This window comes from Cygnus olor, chromosome 1 (genome assembly GCF_009769625.2).
Source record: "Cygnus olor isolate bCygOlo1 chromosome 1, bCygOlo1.pri.v2, whole genome shotgun sequence".
In the NCBI taxonomy this organism is placed as follows: Eukaryota; Metazoa; Chordata; class Aves; order Anseriformes; family Anatidae; genus Cygnus; species Cygnus olor.
In genome coordinates, this window is record NC_049169.1 from 82,177,734 (window position 1) to 82,186,294 (window position 8,561).

General features: G+C 38.4%; 1 protein-coding gene across 5 annotated transcripts in view; it reads right to left on the reverse strand.

The window, feature by feature from the left end:
• Positions 1-8,237, reverse strand: part of ROBO1 (roundabout guidance receptor 1) — a 701,438-nt gene extending 693,201 nt beyond the window's left edge. For 4 of the 5 annotated variants that reach the window (XM_040566469.1, XM_040566441.1, XM_040566460.1 and 1 more), the window contains exon 1: positions 7,836-8,236. The gene's annotated coding sequence lies outside the window, so the exon portion shown is untranslated. Of the gene's footprint in view, positions 1-7,835 lie in introns of all 5 variants that reach the window. The other variant, XM_040566451.1, reaches the window with a different exon arrangement.
• Between the last annotated feature and the right edge of the window lie 324 nt (positions 8,238-8,561).

Sequence of the window (8,561 nt, forward strand, 5' to 3'; positions counted from 1 at the left end):
ACACAAGAAAAAGCCCACGCCTGTGGTCATCACCCTCATCCTGTGCTGTTCTTGATCTAAGCAAAAAAAAAAAAAAAAAAAAAAGCAATAACAGTAACTGAGGATAGACCACTTGATGGGAAACAGATGCCCTTCAAGTTTTGATGAAAGCTGTAACTCCAGAGAACAGCTCTTGGTATCTGAGATCAGGATGGAATAAATTAATTGGCCCTTTCCTATTTGGTGATTCGTCGCATCCTTTTAGAAGCATACAGTAGACACTGTCAGAAAAAGAGACGAGCCTAACTGAACCAGACCCATGCTGTGCCAGGGAAATCCCCATGGCTCTTTAGGCTATAAAGAGAAAAACATTCAATTAGGCTGTGTGTGGCACTAAAAAGAAAATATTATATATATTTATATTACATTTTGCAATTAAAAGGCAAGAAGTGTTACCAATAAGCCACACAACGGATCATTAACCAAAACATCCATATTCAGAAGCCCAGCAGATTTAGCGAGCCACTGTATAGTATAGATCATTAGTACTAGAGATAATAGCCATTGATTAAAAATTGCCCCATTGATCATTTGTTCTGGCTTTTGATTCACCTAAGGCTTCTGTTTTGTACAGTCTCATACAGCATCTTATCCCCTAGATCATGAAAACCGTAGTTTCGCCTTCATGAACACACATCCTTACTACATCTATTTATGGCATTTATGCAGCATGTCCATTGATGGGTTCCTGTCCATATAATTTAGTCATAAAATCTTGCCAAGCCTATGACATGATTTGCTTCAAATTATTAAACCACTTTATTCATTATTTATTATTGCAATATTGTTTGCCCTGTAACAGCTAAGGTTATGTTAGCATTTCCATTACAAACACAGATACATCAAGGGATTTAAAACTTGACTGTAAAAATCTTGCTTTAGGCTGGGACTCTGCAGACAAGGTTGCAGCTGACAACAGATTTATTTTTTTTTAAACACTTTGTACTGAAAATAAAAACAAAATCCATTTCCTACTGATTTGGTTATAGCAGTATGGAAGAAAATAATTACCATTTTCTATCAAATCACTTTCATATACACATTTTCCTAAATTAAGTTTTTTATAGCATGCCCTAGGTCATTTTGTTGAATTTCAGAATTATAAGGCAATTCAGCTCTGTAAAGCTGGCCACTATATTTTTGTAATAGTTTCATATTTTATGTATGGAACTCAGTATGTGGACAAAAGCATCATTCTATGTACATGTAACAAATTGTTATGTCAGGACACATAATAGGCATTTCTCAACCTCAATACCTATACACAGGGTTTGAATATAGCTTTACAGACAAATTGAAAAATCCAAATTAATATTAACATTCTTCTCTACCAAATAATGTATTTCTCTCCATAAAGAGCTGGTCCTATGGCTTATACCAATCTCACCACTGTTTACTTGACTAGTGACTTTTTTTAAGTGAGACTATTATTTCTTCTAGGAATGTGGATGTGTGTGTGCAGATGTAAAACCCCCAGTGTGAGTCTAAAATGATAGTTCTTACCAGCATTAGGATTTAAAATATTACTTTTGCAAATACAGACTTCATTTGTGACAGTGTATTTGCTAATAATCCAGATGCACAGTTTGTCCTATTTCAAAGGTTTAAAAAGACACACAAGTCACTTTCAAAGAAAGTGGAAGCAGTTTTTGCTCATGGCACAGCACATTCCAATAGGTGTTGATAGAGAAAGTGAACTATAAGCAGATAGAAGATATTAATAAAAAGGCTACACCGACTCCTGCTTTGTCACCTCTATCACTGGAAAGATTCTCCAGATGTTTAAAGAAATCTCACATGGTGTCACAGAGAAGAGTTTATTTAGGTCTGTCTGCATATTCAAAGACAGCTGGCACCTGGCATATCTCATCTCAGGATTAAACAGTCTAGCTACCTCACTCTACTTCAAAATCTTGTTTCGGAGATCATCTTACTGTTTTCTTCTACATAATTCATCTTTCTTGGAAACGTTTTCATATGTAGCTGGCTGAGAAGATTCTCAGACTCATTCTGAATAGTTTAATTTGATCCTATTGTACTGAAAAGTCTTATCCTCTTCACACAAAGCTCACTCCCCTTTCCCTTCTAAGGCATCCCAATAGCAGGCAAGTTCCAAAGATATCTTCTTTTCTAGCTGTAAGTTATATGACTTTAATTAAGTTCCTGCTCATCTGCTCCTTGTTAGGCAGGCCACAGACATGAGAGGGCAGGTATTTAAGCCTTCATAAGATGGCCAAAAAATAAAACCTCTGAGTTTTCCATGAAGTACCTTTATGCTCAAAAAGCTTTTTAGAAATATTTCACTCAGTTAAAAGTAAACGCATTGCCAAACTCTGTCATTCAGTGAAAGACACTTGCCTATTAGCCTGCTTCATGGTCCAGCAGAGCTGACGTGACGTCAGTCTATGAGCAGAAGCAGTGATCCAAGCAGGACTGGATAATAGTGTGCTGAAAGCATGGCTATTACTGGAATCACTAAGCATGTATTGTCAAGAAACGTCAAACTGATTTGCAGGTCATTTTTAAGTAACCAATATGCTCTACTGCTGTCCTCCCACCTTTGCTAGTGAGCTTCCTCTCCCAAACAATTATTCCTGTTGAGTGAAGAGAGGTACAGAACACCAGAGGCACATTCTCAGTTTGCATTAAGCAACGTAACTCTGTGAAAGAGTGAATACCTTTCAATTTTACTTTTTGTTGTCCCCTGCCCCCCCTTCCCCAAATTGCTTTTAATTGGTTTAAGTATCCTACTACTCACCAACTGTTAGAGTACTGTGACCTCCAAGAGTGGCACAAATCACAGGCACGTTTAAAATTAAAAAGTCCAGCCCAGTTAGGTAAGCCACACCAAGTACAGTAATGAAAGACTTTCATCCTCTCCCTGCTGCCTTCCATGGCTGTACATTCAGAGCCAGCACCACAGCACTGGTGCTCGCTTGCTTCAGGAGTACAGCGCTCTCCAGGAGCGCATCCTTCTTCAGGACAGAAACCTGGTGCTCAGGGCACTTGCTTGCTGTTCCAGAAGCTACAGCGGCAGCAATTTTCCTGTCCCCCCTTATGCAAGTCACTTCAGTTCCTTTGGAAGAAATTAATCCACAGATGTAAACAGGGAAAAAAAATTAAAATGCCAAAGTCTACTGTAACTTTCAAAGTACATAAATAAAGTCAAGATCACTAGCCAGGTGCTCCAAGAAGTTCCATTAAGTATTTTCAAGTAACTAAAAGTGTGAAACTTGGAAAAGTATCCCTAACTCCACCTGTTTTAACCACATTTCCTGCTGTCCAGCAGAGGCGACAGATAAACAACAGTAGTTATTGATCTGGGGAACTTGGCTTCCATTCTTTCTCTGGGCTTATTCCCTTTGACTGATTTAGAGAAACACATTTCCACTGTGTGTTTCTTGTCAGCAGGCTACCGTGTCATTAAAGGAGTGGTTATAGATTGTAAGCAAGGACAACCGGGACATCCCAGTAAGTTTTCAGTGAGAAGTCATTTAAAAAAGTTTGTGAATGCATTTTCAAGATGGAAATAAAAATTTAGTGTCTAAAGTTATCAGGCAGATTTAAAATATAGATTTTGAAAAGATCTATGGTACCAGCTCAAATCTAGTTCCTACAAGGTTCTTGTTTTTATTTTTAAGTCATTTTTTAACGCGTTGCTCATGTCTGTTAGCCAGGCTAAGAAGGAACTGATTGGAGACTCTGGGAGTAAAATTCAAACTTCTTTTGTGAGACAGCATCTATTTCCCTGTCAAAAGGAACTACCACATGAGGCCTCCTTCATGCCTCTCAACACAGCCAAGAGATTAAAGTTTTCTCTACAACACCCAGGGGAACACCCTAGAAAGCAGTTAAAATTTAAATAGATGATTCAAAAGGAAGCCCCACTGTAATGGCAGGGTCTGCTCATGTTGAAGGGGAAGTAGGCTAACCAAGGGCTAGAAAACTACCCCTTTGGAATACAGCAGGTGGACCTTCCTGTGCTATTTTGGAAAAAAATACAAGTAATTCAGGGAAGACTTAATTGATCCCAGAGCAGGATGGCCTCTTGGCCCACAGGAAACACAGACAGGCAGAGCATAAAGAGACATTAGGTTTTAAGAACGACCAAAGCTGAGATTACTCACTGAGACTGATTGCCTCTAAAGCTAGAGACAGCTATGAAAATGAAGGATTTCCCATTTTTCAAAACCACTTTAGAAAGACACTACTTTTGAAAGTCTTAAATATTTTCTTAGTCTGGAACACAGCAACCCAAGAAAGAGTTACGCTGGCAGGACACAGAAACAGCAGGTAGATGGGAGCTCAGCTTGTATTGCCTCCAAAATTTCTCTCTCATCCCACCACAGCATAGGTAGTCACTCCTGATACCATATTTACACTACTATAATCAAGTATAAGCACCTTATTTTGAAGGTTAAAAGTAAACTCCAAATTAATGGCTGTACTTTTTTCCTTACCACATATTGCTCGTCATGTTAGACCCAAAACAGTATGGGTCTTGTTTACAAAAGTTACATCAGCTAGCACATAGTTAGACCAACATGAGCCACTAGGTGACACCTCTCATTTCATGCAGATGAAGGTCATATTGATTTAGCTTGTATTGGCACATGGACAGTCACGACTTATAACTGTTTAAAACCTGACACTTTAGTCATTCAACAAAATTCTTATTTAGACCAGTTTTATGTCACTTGGTGAATATGTTTTTATACAAGCCCAACTCCTGACTTGAAACAAAAACAATTGCTAGATTCATACAAGAACCAAACCTTCTCTTGAAACACGTTTGTCAAGTCATGATTCCCTTTTTGTCTCTTCATTTCTTACACAATACTATTTTTATATATTTTAAATATTCCTCCCTAAGAAATATGGACGTATATGACATGCATGAATCTGTAAACTCTTCTGAGACATAAGTACAGTAAATTCTGAACAGCTCCATTTCTAATGTCTAAATAATTCTGTGCTGAACAAGCCATTTATCAAAGACGTAAGAGAAAGTCTTGCATGAGATAAAAATTAGAATATACAACAGCATGAACCTAATAACGAGGTTTTATAAGAAATATACCTCTTCACACATAATAATGAGTAAACAGTATTTACACTTACATTTAATACAGTGTAATCATCATCTTGGTGTAAGGACACATCCACAGAGAGGTGCAGTACTGACTGCTGGTGCGGTAAGTACATCAACAGCTCAAAAGACCAAACCCCAGAGGCCTACAGAAAACAAGGCTTAATCTTCATCTCTCAGAGCTACCCTCAAATCCTAGAGCAGCACTTTTACAGACAGACTGAAATGATTTCTTTTGAAGGTAAGCACTGCTTCTCAATTAGACTATGATGAGAAAAATTCAAGTTGATTAAGTTGATGTTTGATGCAGTCAGAAATGCATATTCAAAAACTCAGAGTGAAAGAAAGACACTGCTTACAAAGAACTTTAAAAAAAAAAGAAAATCGATTTGTAATTTATAATTGGTTGGACTAACTTGTCACAAATTTACAGACAAGCATCTTTAAAGCACAAGTATTTTATCACATTTTAAATCAGGGATTCCCTGTACAGCCATTATTTTAGTTGGTAAATCAGCACACCAATGATTTCCATTACTTTCATCACTATACATGAAAGTTGGATAGTAGTATCTTTACAGCTCATTACTTTCTAGATGTTTATTCAACTAATTATAATCATCCTTTAAGTAGATGCAATTCATCATCTAAACAGGTCAGAATTGCATTTTTCCCTGCACTGCAAGCAAGTCAGGTGAAACATTAAATTTCAATTTCACAAAGATATCTTTGTTTTAAAATAAAAATAATAATGGCAGAAACACTTGCCTATAAATATTTATTAGCTGGCAACCACTGAGATTTCCATGGCTAAATGTGCATTGTGACTACTTTCCTTCTGCATGCCTTGGTAAAACCTTTGTGGATGTGGTGGCCTTGTTGCCTTCAGCCCTCTTACTACCGTATCTCAAAGGGGCTCCAAAGCTGCTCCTGCTTTGTTTGGTACGCTTCTCAGTTTTGTATCACATTCCCCACAAAAATAACAACTGCCAGGAATGCTTCTCCCCAACCACAAAATGATCACTCAGGTTTTGTGAAGACGCTATCAGAGTTAGCTCAGCAATGGAAAGGAAGAAAAGGAAAGCTGCTGGCACTTACCAGCCAGCAGGACCAACGGAAGGAAACCTCCACAGTCAGCTCCCCATCACATGACAGGGCTGGGGCCTGGGCAGGCCACAGAGCCCATGGCAGGGCCTGGCAGGAGGGGGAAGAGAGGTGTTCACCTTGTTGCTGAAGAGCTTATGTTTTTTTGTTGTTGTTTTGTTTTGTTGTTTTCTATTGGCACCCAGATAGGTCATTAAAAGTTTGCTTTAAGGGGCAGTAAATTAAGCAGAATGTCACAGGACTGAAACTGTTTTGCCCACACCACCATGTTAGGTGGAGTACATAATTAAACACTGAAGGAGAGGTCACTGTCACAGAAGATACTCCCTTTTTAGCCTTCAGGTTGTTATTGTTGGCCCTATTCATACCCAATAGACTAATTATAACCTAAGGACTGATACTTTTCTACAAGCTTTACACCAAGAACATAAAAAGAGTAACTGTACGTGTTCGCATGAAACACCAGTCAACCCCCCCACACACACACACACACACCCCGCCCTTACTTTGTCTCCCAGGGAGCTCTTTAGTGCAAAACTTGGCCTCACAGCAGCTCAATAGTTTAGAGTGATAAAAGTCGCATGTAGAAAAACTTGAAAATGGCTAAAGAAAAAAAAAGAGACCAAAGTGATTCTAGAAGTATTTTCTTTTCTTTCCCTTCTGTTTAATTATTTTTCCAGTGTTCAGCTAAAATATGTGTTCTGTTGAATATGGCAATTTTACAAGCAGAGATTTAAAATTACTTCCATTCTGTTTATTCACATAAATTAACAAGTACTCTTGCAAATCTAGGTGACTCAAGTTGGGTAAAGCCACGTGCAGTGCAATTGATGTTAGAGAAGAAAAAATACTCCCCCAACATCTTCATAAAATAGATAAAATGCTCAATGAATCACGCACTTCCAAACCACCAATGCCAAAAAGCTCCTCATAATAAATCATACCTATTAAAATACTTTTAGCTCAGATTGCATAGGCAGAACATAATTTTTGTCAGTATGTCCTTCTCTAAGGCCATACACACTTTCAAGGATATTAACGTAGCATAAAGATAAGTCAAAGATCCATATTTTTTATGAGACGGAAAAGAAAGGACAAAAACACATTAATGTCACCACAAACATGCTTATGCAACCTTAGTATTTCAGTAAGTCGCAGAGAATCACAAAATGCAACACTGGTAGTTGCCCAATCCCATTGAAGGTTAATTATACTGCAAAAATATTATATTATTAGCTACACATTAAATAGTTTTCAGGTCTGTATCCTGTTGATATCAGTACAGCTGATGACTCCTTTGCTTCCAAATCCAGGGTCTTGCACAATTTTAATCAAAATAAAACAAAAATTAGAAGGAAAAGGAAAATAGAAAGTTAGGGCCAAACAAAGAAAAGCCTGTGAGAAAACTGATAATAGTTAATCTCTGAAGGGACTTTAGGTCCTTCATCAAAAAAAAAAAACAGATACTTGAAACACCAGCACAACTAATTATTGACCTCTCTTGTCCATTAACACTTGCATATTTCACATTAAATTCCTTCATATACCTAAATATTGGTGTTTGAGAATGCTCAGCAGTACTGAAACTTGGCACCTTACCCACCTGCAGTAGCTGAGGAATCACTAAGGAGGTGTTCCAGTACACCAGTTGCACAAAGTACTTGCCCCAAGGAGCTCACTTGAGAGCAAGTTTGTAGGTTGGGGGTCCACATACAAACAAGAGTAGCCCCTGTCTACTGTCAAGGTTCTCACAGATGCAGGGACACTGTTGCTCTTGGGTTTGTCTCCAACAATGCCTTGGGAATAGATATAGCCATTGACAAATATTCCATTTTCTCTGTTTGAAGGAATTATCCCATCTTTCATGAGCCTGGTTTGCAACAAGAACACTCGGTCTCATCAGTTGAAAGTACTCCAATGTACGTTTCCCCAGGAATAGCAGAAAGAAAAAGCAGAAAGAGAAGGACAGAGACAAGACAGGCTCCTATACCACAGTAGCCCAGCACTCATTCCAGAATAGGGAGAAGACCGTGAATCACCTCTATGACTAACAGCTGTGTCCCACAGCTGCCTTATTATTAAGTACCTGAACTACAGAGAAACTTGATTAACTATCATTCCTGTGGCTCATAATCTGCAAAAGCATCCTCATCAAAATGGAGCAGTTTCCACTGGGTGGTGCTATGGTGCTCTGCTCCAGCAGAAACCCATCAGGGAAGCCAGGTATACTGCCTTTCAGCTAGGCCATTGTGACATTCACTCTGCCAGAGCTGCTGCAGTAACAGAGCCCAAACTACACAACTGAAAGCTAAATGGCATACCTCAACAG